Source organism: Microtus oregoni, unplaced genomic scaffold (assembly GCF_018167655.1).
Source record: "Microtus oregoni isolate MIOR12 unplaced genomic scaffold, Mior012 000006F_ref0000085, whole genome shotgun sequence".
Lineage (NCBI taxonomy): Eukaryota > Metazoa > Chordata > Mammalia > Rodentia > Cricetidae > Microtus > Microtus oregoni.
In genome coordinates, this window is record NW_024543065.1 from 29,940,578 (window position 1) to 29,965,401 (window position 24,824).

The window sequence follows — 24,824 nt, forward strand, 5'->3', positions numbered from 1 at the left end:
CAAGTTTTACTTATTGGAATTTTTCTTTTGTGTTCTGGGCATCCTGGAGGCTTTTCATAGACAAAGACACATCTGAAGATGCCAGAGAAGCTTTTTATGACTTTATGAAAGTCAGATTATATGACTTTCAATCAACCTTCTGTAAAAGGCCAATTTTAATTTAATATTAAAAAAATATTGACTAAGCAGATGAAGCAATGGCTCAGCAGTTAAGAACACTGGCTGCTCTTCCAGAGGACCCAAGTTCTAGTCTCCAGAACCTGAGTTCTATTCCCAGAACCCACAGGACAGTTCTTGACCATCTATAGCTCCAATTCCAGAGGATCTGACACCCTCTTCTGGCCTCACAAGCACTCAGCACACACATGGTGCACAAGCATACATCCAGGCAAAACACCGGTCACAACTTTTAAAAATAAATAAAAACTTTACTGATTAAAAGGATTTTTTAAATCTTAAATTAAGAAAAACACCTTAGAGACTATACTACCAATTGTTCCCTAAAGTTTCATTTTAACCTCTATTTCTTAGAGTTGATCTAAAATATCTCCAAGCTCTCCATCCAGGTGTGTACAAGAGTCTTTCTCGCTCCTACAGTAATTGATTCTTTTACTTAATTTGTTTTATTTTCTTTGTAAATAATGGATTAATTTCTCAAAGTTCATGCACTCTAGTCTGAAATAATTATTTCCTTCTGTCTTTATTACTTTTCTCCCCTTCTCTTTTTTCTTATCTTTAATTTCTCCCTCTCTTCCCTTTTCTCTCCCTTTCCCCTTCTCTTTCCCTCTCTCCCCTCCCCTCTCCCTCTCTCCCCTTCTCCCCCTCTCTCCTATCCTCTTTCTCTTCCTCTCGTCCCTTCTCTCTCCCTCATCCCTCCTTTGTCCCACTCTCCTAGCTTCTCTCTCCCTCTCTCCACTTCTCTCTTCTTCTCTCCCCTCTTCTCTCCCTCTCTGTTCTTCTCTCTCCCTCTCTTTCCTTCTCCTTCTCTCCCTTCCTCACTTCCTCTTTCTCCTCCTCACTCTTTTTCTCCCCTCCTCTCCTTCCTTACTTTCTTTTCTCCCTTCTTTACTTGTTTGCTGCATTTTAACCCAGGATCTTCATGCGATGTAAACACAAGTTACCACTTACCTATATTCCTCACCCAGGACAAATTTCAACTAGACTTAGAAAAATGATTTGTTTTGTTTTGTTGAGACAAGATCTCACTATGTGGCCCCTTATATTGTTGTCATTTCTTCTTCTTCTTCTTCTTCTTCTCCTCCTCCTCCTCCTCCTCCTCCTCCTCTTCCTCCTCCTCCTCCTTTTTCTTCCTCCTCCTCTTCCTCCTCCTCTTTTCCTCTTCCTCCTTCTTTCTTCTCCAGACTTCTACGACTATTAATGGCTTAGATTCACAATGAAAAATAAAAATCAGACTTCACAATCTGGGTAGTGGTGGTGCACACCTTTAATCCCAGCACTCAAGAGGGAAAGGCAGACAGATCTCAGTGAGTTCGAGGCCAGTCTGGTCTACAGAGTGAGCTCCAGGACAGCCAGGGCCTTTACACAGAGAAACCCTGTCTTGAAAAACAAAACAAAGGTCATACTTCACAGATACCTGCTAGTCTCAGTTGATCAAATAACTTGTCTTCATATTCTTCTATAGTGAAAAAATTTTTGTAACCAAAGACAAATTTTTCCCAGCTGCCATTGTCTGATTTCCCATGTTACAAATTACAGCTCTATTTCTGATGCACTGGGGATCAGTTGGTCAGTAAGGTTTTCTGAGCTCTAAGCTCTGAATACATGTGGATAGACCTTCTAACCACCTATGCTTATCATTTCCCATCAGTCAGGACACAGCAGCAAGTTCCACCATAGACTTTCTTGTATTTGGATCTTTTTGTAGCTTGTCTCAGCTCTGATGGGGTGATGGTGGGGAGACTTTCTCGGATTCAGACTCTGTTACCACACTCCTGCTGCTTTCTGCACAGGCTAAGCTGCTCAGGGTCTGTTGCTCACATTAGGCTTCAAGTTCTGTGCTCTGCTCACAGTCCCAATGCTTGTTTTCTCTGGGCAGTGGCAGGATCAGGGGAATGGTAGACACTGCATAGCTCTCAACTCAGACTCTTTTACCCCTTTTCAGCTGTTGGGTCTGTAGTTATGCATCACTCGCTTCTGAATTCAGCCACCTACTTGAGTTTTCAGTGGTATGAAATCTCTCTTTCCTCAACTTCTGTATCATCATCAACAGATAAGGACAAACAGAAGAATGAATTTCATGATGTGTGTATGTGGGTGTGTGTGGACGATAAGCACACATGTAGACATATATAAAGAAAAAGATTAATAAATATGACCCCAAATTCCAATGAACTCTAGAATATGTTGGGAGACCAAACCTAAGAATCCATGAGGGGAGGATGGAACTGAAGTCTTTAGTCCTAGATAGCATATTCAATAAAACTATAGCCACAATTCCCCAAACCTAGAGAAAGAAATCGACTACCAAAACCTCCAAAATACAGAGGCATTTGACATAGCCAATATGTCAAATATAGAAAATGAAGAAACAATGTACTAAAAGCTATAAGAGAAAATGTGGTAATTTGAAAGTGATAGCTCCCTAGGCTCATATATTTAAATTCTTGGTCCCTCATTGGTGGAACTGTTTGGGAAAAATTAGGAGGTGTGGCCTTGTTGGAAGAGATGTGTCATTGAAAGTGAGCTTCAAAAGTTTCAAAAGTCCAAACCAGGACCAGCCTCCCCCCACACCTCACCTCTGCCTGATGCCTGTGGATAAGATACTTCTCCAGCACCATGTCTGTCTGACAGCTGTCATGCTCCCACCATGATGATCATGGACTCACCCTGTGGCACTGTAAGCAAGCTCCCAGTTAAATGCTTTTTTTTTATAAGTTGCCTTGGTCATGGTGTCTCTTCAAGCAATAGAACAGTCACTAAGACAGGAGAGATGCCAACTCAGCCACAAAGGCAGAAACATCCAAATAATATCAGATCCTTTACCAACAGCCCTGGAATCCAAGCACATAACTATCAGCCAAGATTGCTGTGTTCAGTCAATTTATCTCCTAAAATTGATGGAGACATAAAAACATTTCGAAAGACAAGCACACTTCATGGCAATTCATGCAAAGCAAGCCAGCACACCAGAAGATTCTCAGAGGAATGTTACATGCAAAAGAAGAAGCAAGAGGATTTAATCCATGAGAACAGTCAAGACTGTATTTCATGAGAGGAACTGATGAACAGAAGGGGGACTGGGAAGGAATCAATCATGTCGGACATAGGAAAGCCCCAAAGCCCTCCTGCTGACGGTGAGGAAAAGAACCAGTGACCCAGCTGATCAGAGCAGCCAGCAAACTACAGGGGAGCAGATCTCAACAGCAAACTTCTGTGCTAGCAGACTCACATAGCAGAGCAAGCCACAGGGGAACAAATCGCAACAGTGAACCGGTGTACAAGCAGACTCACATTGCCAGCAAGATGACACAATTGGACAACTGCTTTATAAAAAGCTCTAACTCGGTGTTGTCCCTAAGACACGTACATGATGAGCAAAGACACAAAAGTTGGAAGCCATCTTTCCAAGGACGCTGTCAACAAGCTGTGGCAGATTCTCATGTCTAATTAAATAGGCCTCAAACCACTACTAGAAGGATAAAACTGTCCTACATGTTAATTAAGGCAATACATTGAGACAGACCTAACCTTTATAAATAAGAGGCAGAAGCCAGAAGATTTCTGTGAGTTCAACGCCAGCCTGATTTACACAGCGAGTTCCAGGCAGTCAGGGCTATATGATGAGACCCTGACTCAACCTGCTGTCCACCCCTCCCCATCAAATAAACGAGAGAAAGGAGAGAATGAAGGAACGAAGGAAGAAAGGAAGAAAAAAAGCCATAGAACCATCTTTCCAGGTCCTCCAGTACATATTTTCAAAGTATTACACATCCTTAGCCCTCAGGGAAATGGGGAAATTGTAAATTAAAGCTGCCTCAGATCCCAGTCCTGTCAGAACAGCCACAACTATCAAGGAAACAAATGCTGGTGTGAAGGAGGGAGCCCTTTTCTGCTGGTGTGAAGGAGGGGAGCCCCTTTCTGCTGGTGTGAAGGAGGGGAGCCCCTTTCTGCTGGTGTGAAGGAGGAGAAGCCCCTTTCTGCTGGTGTGAAGGAGGGGAGCCCCTTTCTGCTGGTGTGAAGGAGGAGGAGCCCCTTTCTGCTGGTGTGAAGGAGGGAGCCCCTTTCTGCTGGTGTGAAGAAGGGGAGCCCCCTTCTGCTGGTGTGAAGGAGGGGGAGCCCCTTTCTGCTGGTGGGACTATGGTGGCACTACAGACTGGAGCAGCCACTGTGAAATTAGCCACTGTGGAGGTCTCTCAAAATCTAACGGCTACCTCATGGCGCAGCTGGATTACTCCTGAAAGTAAAACCTAAAGACTCTATGTGACGTGAGGGGCTTACACATTGATGTTCACTGATGTTCAATTCACCATAGCATGGAAGCAGGACCAGCCAACATGTACATAACCTGATAAGAGGATAATGAAAATATAGTACATAGCACAATGGAGTTCTATTCAGTCATAAAGGAAAATGAAATTATGAAATTTGTAGGAAAATGGATGGGTCTGTAAATTATTGTATTAGCCAAGGTGCCCAAGACTCAGAAAGACAAATACTGCTCTTTTGTTCTCCTAGGCAGACCCTGGCTTATAATTGTCACATACACATATTTATGGAAGAGTGGCATTGAGTATGCGCCAGGAAACTAGAAGGAGGAAGTGGGGGGGGGTCTCCAGGAAGGGAGTGGGGGGGTGATAGAGCACAGGCAACATGGAGGTGGAAAAACAACTCTGGGGAGAGATGCATAAGGAGGAGCAGGGAACCTGAACAGGAAGAGTGGGAGAATGCCGATGGAAACGAACAATGTGTGAAAATGCCACAACCGAGCCTGTTACTTTGTATAAAAGAAGTGAAGAGTTTCCCTGCCTCCATTCTGTGTTAGACTTCCGCTACCTCTTCATTGGTGCCTACCGGCTTCCTGTTCAAGATGTAGAGCAAAAGCAGCAAAGTCTTTGTTATCAGCTTCAATCTGCACAAACGACACCCACCAGGGAAACTAGTGAGGGATGATAACTGTAGCAAAATAGGGGGTAAGGGTGTGTGTGTTGTGGTGGTTTTGCTTTTGTGGTGTTGTGGGTGGAATCTGGGGCCTTATATATGTTAACATGTGTTCTACCACAGGGTCAAACACACTCAAGAAGTACGGAGGGTCAGGAAGGTTGTACAGAAATTCTGGTAACCTCCTATGCAGACTAAAATATATTTATGTTTCAACTGTAGTTGTTGCTACCTTTCTCCGCCACCCTTTCCGCCCGGCTCCTTACAAAACTCCAGAGCTTCAGAGCAATTGTAAGGAAGATTTCTAAAAACATAAGCATTTTCAGCAGATTCTATGTGCATTCTGTGCTCCAGTCTTTGGTTAACACATTATTCCTGGCACGAAATATTTGCCGGTCCCAGTATCTGAGTAGGAATTACAATACTTTCAACAAATACGAACTCAAATATCCCTGCATGAGCTCCGGTGAAATATGCGAGCTAAACAAGTATTCCAGAGATCCCACCTAAAGTAGCTTCTCGGTGACAGCAGGGCTTTGTAAAGCTGCAAAATCAAAAGGAACGGGAGCGAAAAAGCCAAGAGGCATCAGAAAACTGCAAGCTGAAGGTGCCCACACCAGCTTCAGGACCAGCCTTTTCATCAGATATCACCGGAAAGCTGACTGCCCTATGAACTGGAAGGTGTTTGGACACATACCCAAGCTGCGCCCATCAAATGCCAGCACTCCCTTTACAGTTTGGGCAACGTTTGCCAAATGTCCCCTGGGGGACATGGGATTACCTCCAGCTGGAAATCACTAACTTAGAGACCTTAACGTGTCCCTAGGAAAAACACCCCCACATGCTTATTCTCGTTTCCAGAGTGACCTAGATGCCGTCATGATGGTAATTAGGGTTAACCATCACTTGTCCCTTCCCTCAGTTTGTTTTCTAAATGCTGTTCTCCCTTGGGTGAGGGGCAGGAAGATGGTCTCTTATGCTGCACAATAAATGAGGGAGCCATGAAGAATACTGGGGTCCCATGAGTGGGTGACCCGCACCAAACTGAGAATAATTTGAACATTAAAAAAAAAAAAAAGAATGGTGGAGGACTAGAAAGCTGGCTCAGTGGGTAAGAGCATTTGCTGACCTTCCAGAGACCCAAGTTCAGATCCAGCACCCAAATCAGGCAGCTCACAACTGCCCATAACAACAGCTTCATGAGATCCATGAAGCTTGCCTTCAAGTCCCTGCAGGCACTTATGTACATATGTAGCACACACACATATTTGTTTATGATAAAATAAACCTTTTTTTAAACCAAGAATGTGAGAACTATTTATTAAATAGGTTACCATGAGTCCATAATGAGAGAAATGAAACAGAGGAAGAAATAAGGGGTAACGTGAGTAATTCTTATTTAGCAATCCGGTCCCTGTTGGCTGGAAGAGAAGACGTTCCAGGGATGCTCAGTTTGGTGTGGTAGGTCTGGCATTGGTAATAGGTATTGGTAAAATATCAGACTACCTCTGTACAAGATACCAATCTCATACAGGCGTTTGCTCTGATGACTGTACAGAGGGAAACAAAATACAAACAAACCCCAAGCAGATACAAAGTATATGACCACAGCCGACCTTGTATGATGGTACCTTAAGAGCTAGAAACATTGTTGCAGCAAACATCTAGAAACACTGTAACCTTCCTTCCAGAAGTCTGAGGGATGGCTCTATGGTGATGAGGGGGCGCTGAGCACATGAAGTAGACAATCTTCCATCCTACGGCCTGGGCTCCGAAGTGGTGAGGTAGGAACCCCTGCAGAGCTGTTCTACACTTTTATCTATCAATGTTTGACTCCATGTGCGCCGACCCATGACTGGCACAGCAGCTCTAGTCTGGGCTGCTTCTTGGTTGAACTCTGTTGTATTAGTTACTTTTTCCTCTGCTGTGGAAAATGCCAGAGGGAGACAGCTTATGAGGAGCAAAGATTCTGGCTCACAGTTTTAACGGCTTCCTTCCGTCTGCTGCTTCTATCACGACAGGCATACGGCAGAGTGACCAGCTCATCTTCAGGAGAGCAAAGAGTAGACAGACGGGGTCCTGAGCACGAGCATGACCAGCGACCTACTTCTTCCAACCTAGCCCACACAAGACCCGATAATGTCTCCAGGATTTGAATCTATAGTGACTCTGTCACTGACTAGGCAAATCCCTTAATCACCTCCTCAAAGTCTATCATCTGGAAACCCATTTTTAAGGCATGAACCTGGATGGAGATGGGGCGGGGGACATTTCACAATTATTTTATGTGGTGGAGAAATTGAACACAGAGCCTCCCAAAGGCTAAAATTAAGCTACATTTCCAACCCTTGGTTGAGTTCTAAAAGGTCCATTGTTGCTCTTCAAATTTTGTTTTTGTTTGTAGTGGATTAAAGGGGACACCATGGGCCCCGAGCCTCTGCATTTTAAGATTCTTAGATTTTGATTTTGTGCGTACAGGTATTTGATCTGTATATGTCTGTGCATAGTGCGCAGTCAGTGCCCGTGGATAGCAGAGAAGGGCACGGGAGACCCTGGGAATTGAGTTACAGATGGCTTTGGGCCACCTTGTGGGTGCTGGCATCAAGCCCAGGTCCTCAGAAAGAGCAGTCAGTGTTCTCAGGTGCTGAGCCATCTCTCTAGCCCTCATCTGTGCATTTTAAAAGTTTTTAGTGTGACACTAATTTCTGACAAACCTTCTATGATACAGTATTTTAATTCCCCGACCCTCTGTGTGTAGAGGTTCAGAGAGAGAGAGAGAGAGAGAGAACTTCAGAGCCTTTCACTTAGCTGCTTTCTGTCTGGCGGGTTTTGCCCCATAGCCAGGGAAAGTATTCAGAAACCAGGAAATGCTGTGGGTGGCTCTGCCGACCTCACAGGCTCACTGTCACCTGAAACAGAACTCCGTTCATTACCGTGTCCCTATCTGTCCCCACCACACATGCATTTTAAAACCAGGTGCCCAGAAAAAAACTGTAAATGCAAGGCCCCCCTGCTCAAACAGTATTAAGAAGTTCAAGAGGGCAAATGGAAGACCAAGAACTTAAACCACTGTCCGTACCTTGTAAATATGAAGTCATGATGAACTCTGTGCCCGGCAGTCCTCAGAATACAGAGTTACACACATCTGGAGGAAGAACTGGGAAACCATTGTGTGAGCTTTCTCATCCCAGCCTCTTTATGCTGATGGGTCCAAGGACCCAAGACTAATTTAGTTCTTGAGAGTGGCAAGTCATTCCATTTTTGTTGGAACGACTCCCTCACCCTTCATTCCTGATGCTGTTCTTTTTATCTTGTGCATGGATTAAGTCGTAGCTTTTTTGGCTACCCATGTAGTTTTCCCTCAAAATGTTACATTCCCTATCTCTGTACTTCTCTGCGAGTCAGGCTCCTCAATAACTGCTCCCACCCTTATGATTATTGCATCTACTTAGCCCCTGCTTAGTGAGCACCAACCTGCCCTCCATATTATGTGTGTGGGGTGGGAGCAGCCAAGGTATCACCTACGTTCTCCATTTCTGTCAGTGTGCTCAGCTCTTCATCCCTGGCCTACGGAGGGGGCAGCTGCCATAGAATTTGAGATGTTGGTGCAGCTCTCACTAGTGGATTCCTTGTTGCCTTAGCAAATTATGTACACTCTGGAATCTCTCACAGGGGCTGTGCCTCGCACACTGTACACACTCCAGCCTGTACACACCGGACACTCTGCATCCTCTCACAGGGGCTGTGCCTTGCACACTGTACACACTCCAGCCTATACACACCGGACACTCTCACAGGGGCTGTGCCTTGCACATTGTACACACTCCAGCCTGTACACACCGGACACGCTGGAATCTCTCACAGGGGCTGTGCCTCGCACCCTGTACACACTCCAGCTTGTACACACCGGACACTCTGCATCCTCTCACAGGGGCTGTGCCTTGTACACTGTACACACTCTAGCCTGTACACACCGGACACTCTGGATCCTCTCACAGGGGCTGTGCCTTGCACACTGTACACACTCCAGCCTGTACACACCAGACACTCTCACAGGGGCTGTGCCTTGCACGCTGTATACACTCCAGCCTGTACACACCGGACACTCTGCATCCTCTCACAGGGGCTGTGCCTTGCACACTGTATACACTCCAGCCTATACACACCGGACACTCTCACAGGGACTGTGCCTCGCACACTGTACACACTCCAACCTGTACACACCGGACACTCTGGATCCTCTCACAGGGGCTGTGCCTTGCATGCTGTATACACTCCAGCCTATACACACCGGACACTCTCACAGGGGCTGTGCCTCGCACACTGTACACACTCCAGCCTGTACACACCAGACACTCTGGATCCTCTCACAGGGGCTGTGCCTTGTACACTGTATACACTCCAGCCTGTACACACCGGACACTCTGGATCTTCTCATGGGGCTGTGCCTTGCACACTGTACACACTCCAGCCTATACACACCGGACACTCTGGATCCTCTCATGGGGCTGTGCCTTGCACACTGTATACACTTCAGCCTGTACACACCAGACACTCTGGAGCCTCTCCTGGGACTGTGCCTTGCACACTGTATACACTTCAACCTGTACACACCGGACACTCTGGAGCCTCTCATGGAGCTGTGCCTTGCACACTGTATACACTTCAGCCTGTACACACCGGACACTCTGCATCCTCTCACAGGGGCTGTGCCTTGCACACTGTATACACTTCAGCCTATACACACCAGACACTCTGGAGCCTCTCATGGGGCTGTGCCTTGTACACTGTATACACTTCAACCTGTACACACCGGACACTCTGGAGCCTCTCATGGAGCTGTGCCTTGCACACTGTATACACTTCAGCCTATACACACCGGACACTCTGGAGCCTCTCCTGGGACTGTGCCTTGCACACTGTATACACTTCAGCCTATACACACCGGACACTCTGGAGCCTCTCCTGGGACTGTGCCTTGCACACTGTATACACTTCAACCTGTACACACCGGACACTCTGGAGCCTCTCATGGAGCTGTGCCTTGCACACTGTATACACTTCAGCCTGTACACACCGGACACTCTGCATCCTCTCACAGGGGCTGTGCCTTGCACACTGTATACACTTCAGCCTATACACACCAGACACTCTGGAGCCTCTCATGGGGCTGTGCCTTGTACACTGTATACACTTCAACCTGTACACACCGGACACTCTGGAGCCTCTCATGGAGCTGTGCCTTGCACACTGTATACACTTCAGCCTATACACACCGGACACTCTGGAGCCTCTCCTGAGACTGTGCCTTGCACACTGTATACACTTCAGCCTATACACACCGGACACTCTGGAGCCTCTCATGGGGCTGTGCCTTGCACACTGTATACACTTCAGCCTGTACACACCGGACACTCTGCATCCTCTCACAGGGGCTGTGCCTTGCACACTGTACACACTCCAGCCTGTACACACTGGACACTCTGCATCCTCTCACAGGGGCTGTGCCTTGTACACTGTATACACTCCAGCCTGTACACACCAGACACTCTCACAGGGGCTGTGCCTAGCACACTGTATACACTCCAGCCTATACACACCGGACACTCTGGATCCTCTCACAGGGGCTGTGCCTTGCACACTGTATACACTTCAGCCTGTACACACCAGACACTCTCACAGGGGCTGTGCCTTGCACACTGTATACACTCCAGCCTGTACACACCAGACACTCTCACAGGGGCTGTGCCTTGTACACTGTATACACTCCAGCCTGTACACACCAGACACTCTCACAGGGACTGTGCCTTGTACACTGTATACACTCCAGCCTGTACACACCAGACACTCTCACAGGGGCTGTGCCTTGCACACTGTATACACTTCAGCCTGTACACACCAGACACTCTCACAGGGGCTGTGCCTTGTACACTGTATACACTTCAGCCTGTACACACCAGACACTCTCACAGGGGCTGTGCCTTGCACACTGTATACACTCCAGCCTATACACACCGGACACTCTGCATCCTCTCACAGGGGCTGTGCCTTGTACACTGTATACACTCCAGCCTGTACACACTGGACACTCTGCATCCTCTCACAGGGGCTGTGCCTTGTACACTGTATACACTCCAGCCTATACACACCGGACACTCTGCATCCTCTCACAGGGGCTGTGCCTTGCACACTGTATACACTCCAGCCTGTACACACCGGACACTCTGGATCCTCTCACAGGGGCTGTGCCTTGCACACTGTACACACTCAGCCGGCCTACTTCTCTGAATCTTATAATTTTCTGCCACCTGCCAAGGCAGTGCTGCCATCTCTCCCTTGCTATGGTAGGACCACTGCTGGTCCCCGAACATTAAGGATGCATACTCGACAGAACAGTTCACGTGTGAGCTGAGGTCCTCTCTGTGCTAACCACTGAGGCTGCCAGGTGGCCAGCACTGGTATTTGGCACCCTGACTGGGAATATGAAAATGTAAAGACTAGAAGCAGCTGTGCTGGCAGACACCTGTTATCCCAACATTCCGGAGACTGGGCGTAGGAAAATTGCAAAGTCAAAGCCAGCTTGAGTGACACAGCAAGACACTGTCTCAAAAACAAACTACCCCAGATACACAATGCCTGTCTCTAGCTTAAAAAAATTATTGGAAGAATTTCGTTTTGTTTTTAAGACAACTCTCACTCAGCAGTCCAGGTCTTGCCTAGAATTCATACTAAGACTATATAGGTCTTAGACTCATAACTATTTTACCACTTCAGTGGGAGATACTAGTACTGAAATTTAAAAAAATACTTTTACAAATATATTTTCTTGGTAGTAGACAAAAATGAAATTTTGATAAAGTGAAGACAAGAATAGCTGAGTAAATGGAACCAGTTGTAGAGCCCACTTCATAGTAGATCTAGAATATTTGAAAAGATGGGCTTAAGTGTCATTGACCAGGCCAGTCTTGAGTTCATAATCATTCTGTCTCAATCCAAAGTACCTGAGACTATAGGTTTATAGGCATACACACACCTCATGCCCATCTGTAGTGGTATTTCATTTGTAAATAAAGCTTGTCTGAAGATCAGAGGGTAAAACAACCCCACTGGTCAGCCTTACAGACCAGGCAGTGATAACACACACCTTTAATCCCAGTAGCAACACTAGTTGCCACAGAAACAGGGTGGTGCACGCCTTTAATCCCAGTGGTACACACCTTTAATCCCAGCCCTAGAGATGAATATAAATGGGAGGAGCCAAGTGATGGAGAAAAATGCCTTTAATCCCAGCACTCGGGAGGCAGAGGCAGGCGGATCTCTGTGAATTCGAGGCCAGCCTGGTCTACAATATCTAGTTCCAGGACAGGATCCAAAGCTACAGAGAAACCTTGTCTTGAAAAAAAAAAAGACTGGAGGAGGGAGAAGGCAGCTCTCAGACACAGTCTTATTTTGAGATTCTTAGAGGCAGGATCGCCATTTCAGACTGAGGTAGAGGTAAGAGCCAGTAGCTGGCTGTCTTGCTTTTCAGATCTTCAAGTTGAATCCCAATTTCTCTGTCTGAGTTTTTATTTTGAAGGAGAAGAAGAAGAAGAGGAGGAGGAGGAGGAGGAGGAGGAGGAGGAGGGAAAGGAGGAGGAGGAGGAGGAGGAGGAGGGGAGGAGGAGAAGGAGGAGGAGGAGGAGGAGGAGGAGGAGGAGGAAGAAATTTTATTTTATGTCGATGGGTATTTTGGGTTGGATGTATGTCTGAGCACCATGTATGTACCTGGTGGCTGGAGAGGCCAGAAATGAGCATCAGATCCTCTAGAACTAACTAAATATGGTTTAGCCACCATATTGGAGCTAGAGACCAAATCCAGGTCCTCTAGAAGAGCAGTTATTGCTCTTAACATCTGACATATCTCTAGCTCCATGACTGCCTCATTTTTAATAAAAAATTATAGCTAGATGGTGATGGCACACTCCATTAATCCTAGCACTTGGGAGGCAGAGGCAGGTAGATATCTGTGAATTCAAGGCCAACCTGGTCTACAAAGCAAGTTCCAGGACAGTCAAAGCCATTACACAGAGAAAGCCTGGCTCAAGAAAAGGGGGGGGGGGGGTTTGCAGTAATCAATTATAAATTGCCTGATGCTTTTATTTTTTTTATTTTATTATTTATGTCTATCTGTGTGCATGTATTTGTGTGTGCGTGCATTTATATGTGTGTGTGTGTGTGTGTGTGTGTTCACACATGTGCACTCATGTGTAAACAGAGACTTTTTCTGTCCTGACTGGTCCCAAGCCCTTTTAAAATAATTACTCAGAGGCTTACTATTAATTACAAACTCTTTGGTCCATTAGCTCAGGCTTATTATTTACTAGTTCCTACAACTAAATTAACCCATTTCTACCAGTCTATATCTTACCATGCGGCTCTTGCTTCCTCAGCAGCTGCTGGTGTCTCTGTGACTTTGCCCTTTGTCTCCCTGTATCTCTGCTTTGATTTCTCACCTGGCTCTATTCTGCCTGGCTATTGGCCAAATCAGCTTCTTTATTAACCACTGATAATAAAACTTATTCAGAACACACAGAAAGACATCCCATAACACTCATACACCATGTATGAGCGTGGACATGAAGGTGCCACAGTCAACATATAGGGGTCAGTTGGAGACTTTGGGGAGTCAGTTCTGCCCTTTTACTATGGGTCCAAAGGCTTGAACTCAGGTCATCGGGCTTGTGCACCAAGCACTTTGCCAACTGAGCAATCTTTCCAGTGTGAGTTCTCTAGAATTCTAAAGCAACTAATATACAAGAAGAAACTGCTTACAGGTGCCAGGTGTGGTGGAATGTGCATGTAATCTCAGCATTTGGGAAAGCAAGGCAAGGATCATAAACTCAAAGGCATCCTCACCTACACAGTGAATTTAAATTAGTGGACTACATGAACACCCCCCCCCCCCGCCCCAACCATACAAAATAAAGAAAAGAAAACACACACTAACAGACTGAAGTAGAAAACAGGATCCTTTTTTTTCTGCCTCCAAGTGAAGCACAATTAATAAAATCTCAGGATCAGAAATCAGGGTTCAATCTGAAGATCCGAGAAGCAAAAGAGCCAGCCACTGGCTCTTACCTCAACCTCAGTCTCAAATGGCGATCCTGCCTTCCGGAATCTCAGAATGAGACTGTGTGTCTGAGAGCTGTCTCTCCCAGTCTTACAGTCCTCTCTGGGATTAAAGGCAGACACCACTGGGATTAAAGGCATGCACCACCTGATTTCTATGGCAACTAGTGTGGCTACTGGAATTAAAGGTGTGTTATCATAAATTGTTCTATAAAAGCTGACCAGTGGGACTGTTTTACTCTCAGATCTTCAGGCAGTCTTTACTTATTAAAATACAATCAAAATGCCACTCCATTTAAGAAACATATCTTATTCCCAATGACAGACATTGCCTTAGGATAAATGGGTGGAAAAAGTTATTCCAAGAAACGATAAATAAGAAACAGGTATGCATAGCTATTCTCATACCTGATAAAATGGACTTCAAACCAAACACAATCAGAAGAGATAAGGAGGGACATTTTATACTCATTAATAGAAAAATCCAATGAAAGATTATTACAATTCTAAACATTTATGTACCAAAAGCAGACATACCCAATTTCACAAGATAAAAACTATTAGGTTTATAACCACAGATCAAAACCAACACAGTGATAGTGTGTGACTTCAATACCCCACTCTCACTGGGTCATCTGGGGGGGGGGGGGTACCTAAATAAAGAAACTCTGGAGTTAAATGACATAACGCAATGACTTAGCAGACATCTACAGAACATTCCATCAATACACTAAGAAATACAATTCTTCTATGAATTCCATAGGATTTTCTACAACACAATAAGATGTACATTAGGACACAAAGCAAGTCTCATAAAAATGCAGAAAAATTGAAAACTATGTGACTACCATGGATTACAGCTGCATATCAATAACAAAAGAAAAGACAAAGGACACGAATTCATAGAAGCTAAGCAACACAAGACTATGCCAAAATTGGGTGAAGGAAACTTAAATGTTCTTGGAATTGAATAAAACAAAAACAAAACTTACCAAACCCTGTGGGATACCATGATGGCCATCCTAACAGGAAAATGTATAGCACTAAGTACCCACAAAACACTCCAAATCGTGAGAGAGCATAAACTGATAAGCAATGTTGCACCCAAAGACCTTAGAGAAATAAGAACAATCAACATCAGAAAAGGTATATGGGAAGAGATAATCAAAATCAGGGCAAAATTAATGAAATAGAAACAAACAGACAAAAACAATACAAAGAACCAATGAAACCAATAATTGGGTCTTTGGATAAATCAATACTATTGACAGACTTTTAGCCAAATTAAGAACAATTTATATTAATAAAATTAGATTTAAGAGGGGGAACATTACAACAGATACTGAGGAAATGTAAAGAATCATAATGGCATACTTTACAAATCTATATGCCTTCCAAATGGAAAACCTAAATGGATGAATTTTATATTTATATGTGTGCGTATGTGCATGTATTTGGTTATGTATAATTGGTTATACATATGTGTGTATATAGTGCATATATGACATATGTGTATATGTATTATATACACATATATATGTATATATACATATATATATATAAAACCAATGATATAGTAGCAGTAATTATAAATCCCTCAACTAAAGGAAGTCCAGTACAGAATTCTACCAGACCTCAAAGTAGAATGAACGTCAAGATTTCTCAAATTATTCTACAAAACAGAAAAAAGGAACATTTCCAAATTACTTTTATAAAGATAGCATTATTCTGATATAAAAACCAGACAAAAGACAGAACAAAAAAAAAGGAAAATTACATGCTATTATCTCTGAAAAAGACACAAAAATTCTCAATAAAATACTGGCAAACTGAGTTAAAGAAAGACACCAAAAAAATTACTCAACATTATCAAATTGACTTCATCTCAAAGAAGTAGGAATGGTTCCAAATACATAAATCAATAAATTTAATTTACCACATAAATGGACTAAAAGTCAGATCATCCTATGATCTCATTAGATGTGAAAAAGGCCTTTGACAAGGTCTAGCATCCATTAATAATAAAAGTCCTGAAGTAAATGGGGATATAGTGGATACATTGGGACATATAAGGACAATGCACAGGATACCAGCAGTGAACATCATCTTATATGGAAAAAAAACAACAACAAAGCATTTCTATTATAAATAAGAACAGTCAAAGGATATTCATACTCCCTCCTCCTGTTGAATGTAGTATTTGAAGTCTTAGAGTAACTGTTTTGCCTGTGTTGCAGAGCCCCCAATGAGACCACAGAGCCAGTTTCCGATGTAAATACACATGGGTTTTTGTTTGGCACTCTGGAGCTACTGCTGCAGCTCTCCAACACATCACTGCAGAGGACTGAGGAAGTGCGGGCCAGGAGCTCAGGGGAGGGCTGGCTTTTAAAGGAAAAAAAAATTGCAATCAGGGGGTAACATGCCTTGGTGTTTCAGAATTGGGCCAGGGGTTATGGGGTAAGGTGCTTTTTAAAACTATTGGTCAAACTCTAGGTGAGAAACCACTGCTGACAGGATATCTGCAAGAACCCACAAACTGCTGACAGTATGTCTGCAGAAACATCTGGACCTCGTTAAATTTTATTGCCCAGTCTTCTAATTGGTTGTATCCAAGGTATACAAAATTTGCTCAAATTTTGCCTCTGCAGCACATTATGTGCTTTTTCTTTTTAATGGAACTGAGTGTAGACAGAAACTGCACTTTTATTTCTTAGCCACACGAATCCAAATAATCATACAGAAACTATATTAATTACAATACTGTTTGACCAATGGCTCAGGCATATTCCTAACTAGCTCTTACATCTTAAATTAACACATTTCTATTCATCTATGTATCGCCACGAGGCTGTGACTTACCAGTACTGTACTGGCAACTTTCTCCTTTGAAAAATACATGGCCTCTGCTTGGCTCTGCCTACTTTATCCATATATATGTGTTTGGATGTCCTGCCTGGCTTTACTTTGCTAAGCCATTGACTGAAACAGCTTTATTCATCAACCAATAAAAGTAACACATATACAAAAGGACTCACCACATCATCTCTCCTTTTCTGTCTAATTAAAATAGGAAGATTTTGACTTTAACATAGTAAAATTAGATGTATAAACCAGTTATCAAGTAAGAATTATAGTTATAGTATTTAGTCCACTTACATTTGACAATTAAGGAAAATATCATCTATCCTATCTTTGTAAGTCTAAAGTTTTATATCTCATTTATTTTTTATCATAACTAAGGAAAACTATAAGTATAACTATCTAGTCTTCAATGTTATCAAAGACCACAGAAGGATATATTATTACCTAAGTAAACAGGAAGTGCAATGTAAGCAACTTCCAAAGTTCTAGAAATAACAGACACATCTCGTTGCCTGGACAGTCACTCAAAGTTATTTTGTAATATTGGGGAATCCATCTTCAACCTGCTGGTCCATCGTATCTGGCAGATTTTTGAGGAAATTTGAAGATCTGTTCTCCCTTGGACTGGCAAAGTGGTCAGTTGCTTTCTTCTGTGTTCTGCAAAATGTCTGGCAGTTTCTTCTGTGAAGCAGGAACCCTGAAGGACAACCCCATCTTTTGGAAAGCTCAGCAGTCACTTCTTTGTGGGTCCTGCATGTCCAGTTCAAACAGCATACCATCACGCAGTCCAAGCAAGAACAGTTTCTTGTCCAAATGGCTAGCCTTGTCACATTGAAGGTAAATTCTGTAACGAGTTTCTTCAATGCTCATCAACCTCTCTGAAGTAACTGATGCTGCCAGAAGCAGACATGTCTCACTGTTGAGAAAAGTCTAAGTTCTTAAAATATTTTAAATGCCATATTCTTTAGGTCTTTGAAAGTTTTAAAGAATACCTATTCATCTGAAATATATCTCTGTAAATCTAGAAAATCTAACATGGCTATAAGTTTGACTATTATAGATGACTATTAATCCATAATTTTAAATTGTACATTACATTTTAAAATGAACTGTATGAACATAATACCTTAAACAAGAGAAGAAATATACATATAACATAATTGACCTTAAATTTGTATCAATAAAGCCAAGCAGTGGTGGTACATGCCTTTAATCCCAGCACTTGAGACGGGAAGACAGATGGATCTCCATGAGTTTAAGGCCAGCCTGGTCTACAAGAGCTAGTTCCAGGATAGGCTCCAAAGATACAGAGAAACTCTGTCTTGAACAACCAAAAAAGAAAAATTGTATCAATAAAACAAAGTTTATACCAATGTAAAGTATTCATTTCTTTATTATATTCCCCTTTTTTTCTTTAGAAAGACCTTGCCTGTGACCATCAATCATTTATAATCAACCCCTTTTAAATGAAAATAAACATTGATAAAAAATAGTGGGAATTTGGGCATAGTTTCTTAGACTACTTCCTGCTGTTCTGGGGTACTATTAATCAGATCTTTCATGGGGTATCCTGTGTGATTGGTTCATCTCCACCAGTAGTCCTGAAACTGTTGTGGATGTTAGACCACCTGGGCCATCACTTCAAGGGGTCTTGTTTGATCAAACCGTATCAGCCAGTACGGAATCCACAGTATTCTATCATCTGGAAACAAAAGCACAACCTCTTTCCAAAGTAACGTGGCTTTAGACTTAAATTTTCAAATCAAGATACCTTTAAAATATACATGCTGATTTAGTTTAGCATCCTGTTCAATGACATATCTCTCTGTTGTTAGCTCATTCACAGTCAAAACTTCAAAGAAAATACAAAATATACATAACCAGACTATTTGTATATTTTCATCTTTATGTGCCTTTTTATTTTTTTTACTCTATTTCTTTTACTTTTACTTTTTTTTAACTTTTTGGTTTTTTGAGACAGGATATCTCTGTGCATCTTTGGCTATCCTGAAATACACTCTGTAGACCAGGATGGCCTCAAATTCACAGAAATCCACCTGCTTCTGCCTTCCAAGCACTGGGATTAAAGGTCTGTGTCACCACGCCTGGCTATTCCATTTCTTTTTTTTTTTTCAGGACTTTCTCTTTTTTACCTCTCCCAAGCCTACGCATATTTTAAACCATACTATAAACCTTTTAGAGGTTTGTTTTTTTTTCCACCTGAATCTGTCTTTACTGTATATCTCTATCTTTTTCTGAGCACGAGTCTTAAATCTGCTAAGCAGCATGGCTAGAATTAAAGCTGCAGTTTTGGTGGCTGACTCTACCCCATTCCTTGGCTTCCTGAGAATCTAGCTTCATGGTGGAGGTACTGGTCAGAGCCACATTTTTTTGTCACAACCCTGAGGAGTTTCTATGTCCACACCACCACCAGGAAGCAAGCTGCCAGTTACTCATAAACACCATTTAAGTGTTTGGTGGCAGGGCCTCTTAAAAGAGCGGTGAGGTTTTTGCAGCTAAGGCTGAATCAGGAAGCCTCTCTTAAAAGAGCCATGCCTCTGCTCCCTGCCAGCAAACAGAGCCTACAGGAGTAATGATGGTGACCAAGAAGCTCCACTTGACTCTATTCTTGTCTGTCTAGAATCCTTTTTTAAAATTTTTTTTTCCTCAGGCTTTATGTGGAAATTCTTGCCAAACGTTTGGGCACCATTTGTAGATGGAGACTTCATTTTTGTCTTCCAGCCACCCAGACCCGAATAATCATACAGAAACTATATTAATTACACTACTTGACCAATGACTCAGGCATAATTCTAGCATATTTAGCATATTTCTATTAACCTATGTATTGCCATGAGGCTGTGGCTTACTGGTAATGTTCTGGCATCTTTCTCCTTTAGCAACTACATGGCCTCTGCTTGACTCCACCTACTCATTCTATATATCTCTGTTTGGATTTCCTGCCTGGCTTTACTTTGCTAAACTCTTGGCTGAAACAGCTTTATTCTTCAAGCAATAAAAGCAACACATATACAGAAGGACATCCCACATCAACTGAGTTAGACCCCAATCAGCAGATGAGTTAAGATGGAGGCCCCTATTCAGGATAGAGTCTGTGAATCTAAGTAGGTTTTCCTAGGTCCTCACATTCTCCCCTCTGAATGGTCACTAAGAGTTCCAATCATGAGACTCTTTCAAGTTCTATAACTTCCCTGATCTCTCTGTGAAGGAACTGATATTGGGTGCACATTACCATCCATTGAATGGCCTCCAATCTTTCTTTTATAAACTGTACTAACTTGTTTAAATAAAAAGCCCAAAAGTGAGTAACATGGCCAGGATATCGAGTGGACCCAGCAGGGTAGAGACCAAGTTAGTAAACCAGGGTGACAAATTAAACCAAGATTCAAGCCATCCTTGACCGGTTTCATAATCTCTTCTGCACTTGGCCAATCCTTCTCTAATTTTAGCTATGGACTCTCTGACCACACCTGAATAGTAAACATAGAAACAGCATTCCTTGCCCAGTGTTGCACATAGTCCTTCCTGTTGGAGAAAGATGAGGTCCAAGCCCTACCTCTTCTGCATCACAGCTTCTGCTAACGATGTTAAGGATTCCTGGAGGTGAGAGATGGAAGTTTCTAGTCTTTCTATATATAAATTGATGGCTTCACACAGGTGGGAATAATGTTGATGCTGGGTGATCAGAGAGGCAGTCCCTGTCCCTACCCCTACTAAACTAGCTCCCAGCAGTATGCTCAGGGCTAGGACTGTCCCCAGTTCCGTCTTGACCTTGTATAAGCCCCCTTCCAATGTGCTATATAGGTCCTCCTCCGGGTGATTAAAAACTATACCTTCACCCAAAAGCTCTTGGTCTTGTTAAGGACCAGAGTATGGGCACAAGATGTCAATCTTGTGGAGGAAGCTCATCAGGTGTCACTATGGTATCCCTGGTGTTTGGGAGCATCAGGGTCTGATTGCAGAAGAACTATTGCTGAGGGGTGACCTTCCCTATACAGAAGCCTTGGCCTGAGATCTGCTGTAGGTCAGCCGTGCCTTAGGTTGTTAAAGGCAGTAGGTACAATCTGAGGCCTGAGCATAGGTTCCTATGATGACAATTCCTTCAAAACAAGGGAGGGCAGCATCATAACAAAGCTATGGACTAAGTATTTGGTGGTATTTAGGACTAGGAATGACTGGTTGAGGAGTGCCAGCAGTGGGTCCTCCTCCTCAGTTTGGACAGAGTCAGTCCGAGGGTTCCTGGTAACTATAGGAATAGGTATATTAGATCAGGTTCCTAAGGCATGCATGGCTTTAGGATATGGGGTGCTTGGCCTGGTGCTTTGAGGGCTTAGGGGATTGATCACCTTGTTTGGGTCTATTGCTGTCTTGGGGGTCTGCTGCACCAGCCAGACCATGAAGATGGCACCTAGGTCCAAGGTCCCCAATGAGCCCCCATTCAACCATATGCCCCACATGCCCCTTTTCCCCAGGACTTCACCAGCTTGCCCTCCTGGGTAAATTGTAGGTTTATTGGGTTACAGTGGCCCTCAATTTTTCTATTCTTCTTATTCTCTCTACAAGTGGGATTCAGCCCCTTGGGCCTCTTGAAGGTGATGTAATCTGACGTATATGGCGGGATACACCAGATGGGTATTGCTTTTATTGGTTAATGAATAAAGAAACTGTCTTGGGCCTATGCAGGGCAGAATAGAGGTAGGCAGGAAAAACTAAACTAAATGCTGGGAGAAAGAAGGCAGAGTCAAGGAGACACCATGGAGCCACCAAAGGAGAAAGATGTGAGTCATAAGCCGGAACCTTGCTGGTAGACCACAAACTTCGTGGTAAAATATAAAATAATAAAAATGGGTTAACCAAAGATATACGAGCTAGCCAGCAATGCACTTAAGTGGTTGACCAAGCAGTGATTTAAATACTATAGTTTCTGAGTGGTTATTTTGAGTCTGGGCAGCTGGGAACAACCAAGCGGCTTTCCTACAACAGACTAGCAAGCACAGAAACAGGACTCAGTTCCTGGTTAAAGGTCCTGGACACACATAAAAGCAGTGCTTTTGGATGAAGGCATCACTCCAAATTAATTGAAGGAGTTTTCCTCAGTCCAAGGTTAGGTCAGGGAACCAGGTACCTTCGGGGCTGGTGTGACCAGTTTGTGTCTGTACTTGTCCTGTAGCTGTGTTGATAAACTGCCATGCCAGATTCAAAAGAGAATGTGGGTTCTCTGCAACTAAGGCATTATTAGGTACAACCATCAACAGAAACCATGTTACTGCTTGCGTCACACTCAGAGTTTGAGGGGATTGTCTGTATCTGTCGATACCTCCCATCCCTAGCCCTGATGGTCTTTCTTGAGTGCGAAGGGATCAGCAGGTCTTGCTTGGGTGTAGTAGACCCAAGTGACTATGCCATAAGCCTTGGTAGCAGTGAGCATGGGGGTGATGTATAGTCCTTTTTACCTGGGTTCCAGTGGCCCCAGGCAATGTCTCTTAATATAGACCCAGTCCCTTGGTGTATGGTCTGGTGTTCAGGGGGAACACCAGATTCATAGAGGGCCCTGAGCTTGGGCCAAGCTTCCTTATTAGCCAGTTCAATCCCTCATATAGCAATGAGGAGATCTTGGTCGGGTGATGTGTCCTGCAAATCTGACCTGGGCCAGGATCCCAGAGCAGTTGTGCAGTGGTGGTCCCAGGTCAAGATTGGGCAGTAGAGTAGCCGGATTCAGAAATGAGTGTACCTGGAAAGTTATTCTGGTGGGGCTAAGCAATAGAGTCTGATAGTGAGTCATTAGCCATTGCTCAGCCACCGATTGGGGGACTGTTTGAGAACTCCATCATGGCATGGGGGTGGTTATGGTGAGACTTTGTCCCAGGATCTGCTTGTCAGCATTGTTGACCAATTGGGCCACAGATGCTATTGTGTGGAGGTGGGGTGGCCATCCAGCTGCCACAGGGTGCAGTTTGTTTGACAAGTAGGCTACTGACCATTGCCAGGGGTCAAGTGCTTAGGTCAGGACTCCCTTGGCTATCCATTTGTTTTCATGTACATAGAGGTGAAATGGTTTGGTCACATCTGATGGACCCAGTGCTGGAGCCAAGAGCAGGCTTTGTTTGAGTTTGTCAAAGGCCAACCAGTGGTCCTTAGGTGAAATCCCACCCTTCTTTGGTGGCCTCCTATAAGGACTTGGCCAGTTCTGCAAAGCCTGGAATTCACAGGTGACAGAAACCCACTGAGCCTAGGCACTTTCTCACCTAGTAGGTGTTGGGTCTTAAGTACTGTCTCCTTCCATGCATCCGAGTCACTGCTGCCCTTCCTTCGAGAGGGACCCCAGGTACGTTACCTGCTGCTTGCAGATTTGGGCTTTCTTGGCCGAGACATGATACCCTAGATCCCCCAGGGTTCGCAGTAGTTGCTTAGTCCCAGTCAGTCAGGTCTCTCGTTCTGCGGCTGTAGCCTGTAGGTCATCAGCAGACTGCAGCAGACTGATGTCTGTGTTCTGTGCCCAGTACTTATCCAGATCCTCATGCACAGCTTCATCAACGATGGTGGGGGAGTTTTTGAATCCTTGTGGTAGTATAGGCCTTGTCAGTTGGCTACTGATTTCGATCTCTGGGTTGTGCCATTTGAAGGTGAAGTACTGTTGGCCAGAGACAGACTGAAAAAGGCATCTTTTAGGTCCAGGACAGTATACCATTGCCGATCTGGGAGCAACAAGCTGAGTAGGGTATGCTGGTTAGGCACTGAGAGGTGTATGTCAATCTCCTTGTTGTTGACCACCTGCAAGTCCCCGACCAGTGTGTAATTATTGGTATAAAGTTTCCTGATAGGTAGCAGGGGTATGTTCCAGGACGACTGCATAGGCCTGAGGACACCAAAGTCCAGTAGCCTCCTGATGTGTGGTGTGATGCCCTTCTTAGCCTCTAGGGGTATGGGGTACTGATGGACCTAGACTGGTTCTGCCCCGACTTGACTTCCACATAGATGGTGGGGGGGGGGGGGGGAGGATGTGTTGCCAGCCCCATTCTCCCTATTTTGGCCCAAGCTGATGGGAACTCCTGAAGCAATCTCTCCAGCTGGGGGTCAGGCCCAGTGGTTACCTGATGCAGCCTGTACTCTTCAGTCAACTACTGATCACCAATACATGAATGGGTTTCCCATCTTCATTAATCAGTTTAGCTCCTAGTAGAGAGATATATCTGCACTGTCATTTTGGTTAGTAAATCATGGCCCAACAAGGGGTAAAGACATTCTGGAATTGCCAGGAATTAGTGGGTTACCTAGCCTCTTCTCAAGTGCACTGTTCTTTGGGCAGTTCATGAATAAGGCTTGACTCTGGTGGTACCCTGAACCCAAGTCTTCTTATCTGTCCTGGATCGATCAACTCTCAGGAGAACTGAGTTCTGAGTTCCTGGGGTTCATTATGAGGTCAGCTGGTCCCCCTTCCACTCTTAGGGTTACCCTGGGCTGGGGGAGGGAGCCAAACCCCATCTCCCCTAATGGCGTCCGTACCCCACTAGACTTTAGTATTGCCTCTAGCCGCCTTTCGGGGGCGTCCTTTAGCCCAGTGCCCTTCCTATTTACAGTAGGCACATTGATTCTTTCCCAGCCGGGGCCTTTCTTTGTTACCTTTTAGTTTCTGGTCATTCTCTCCAGCCATCAGGCATCGCGAATGCCTCTGGTGTTCTCAATTTGCGTGGGAGCAGCGAGCAGCACACTAGCGA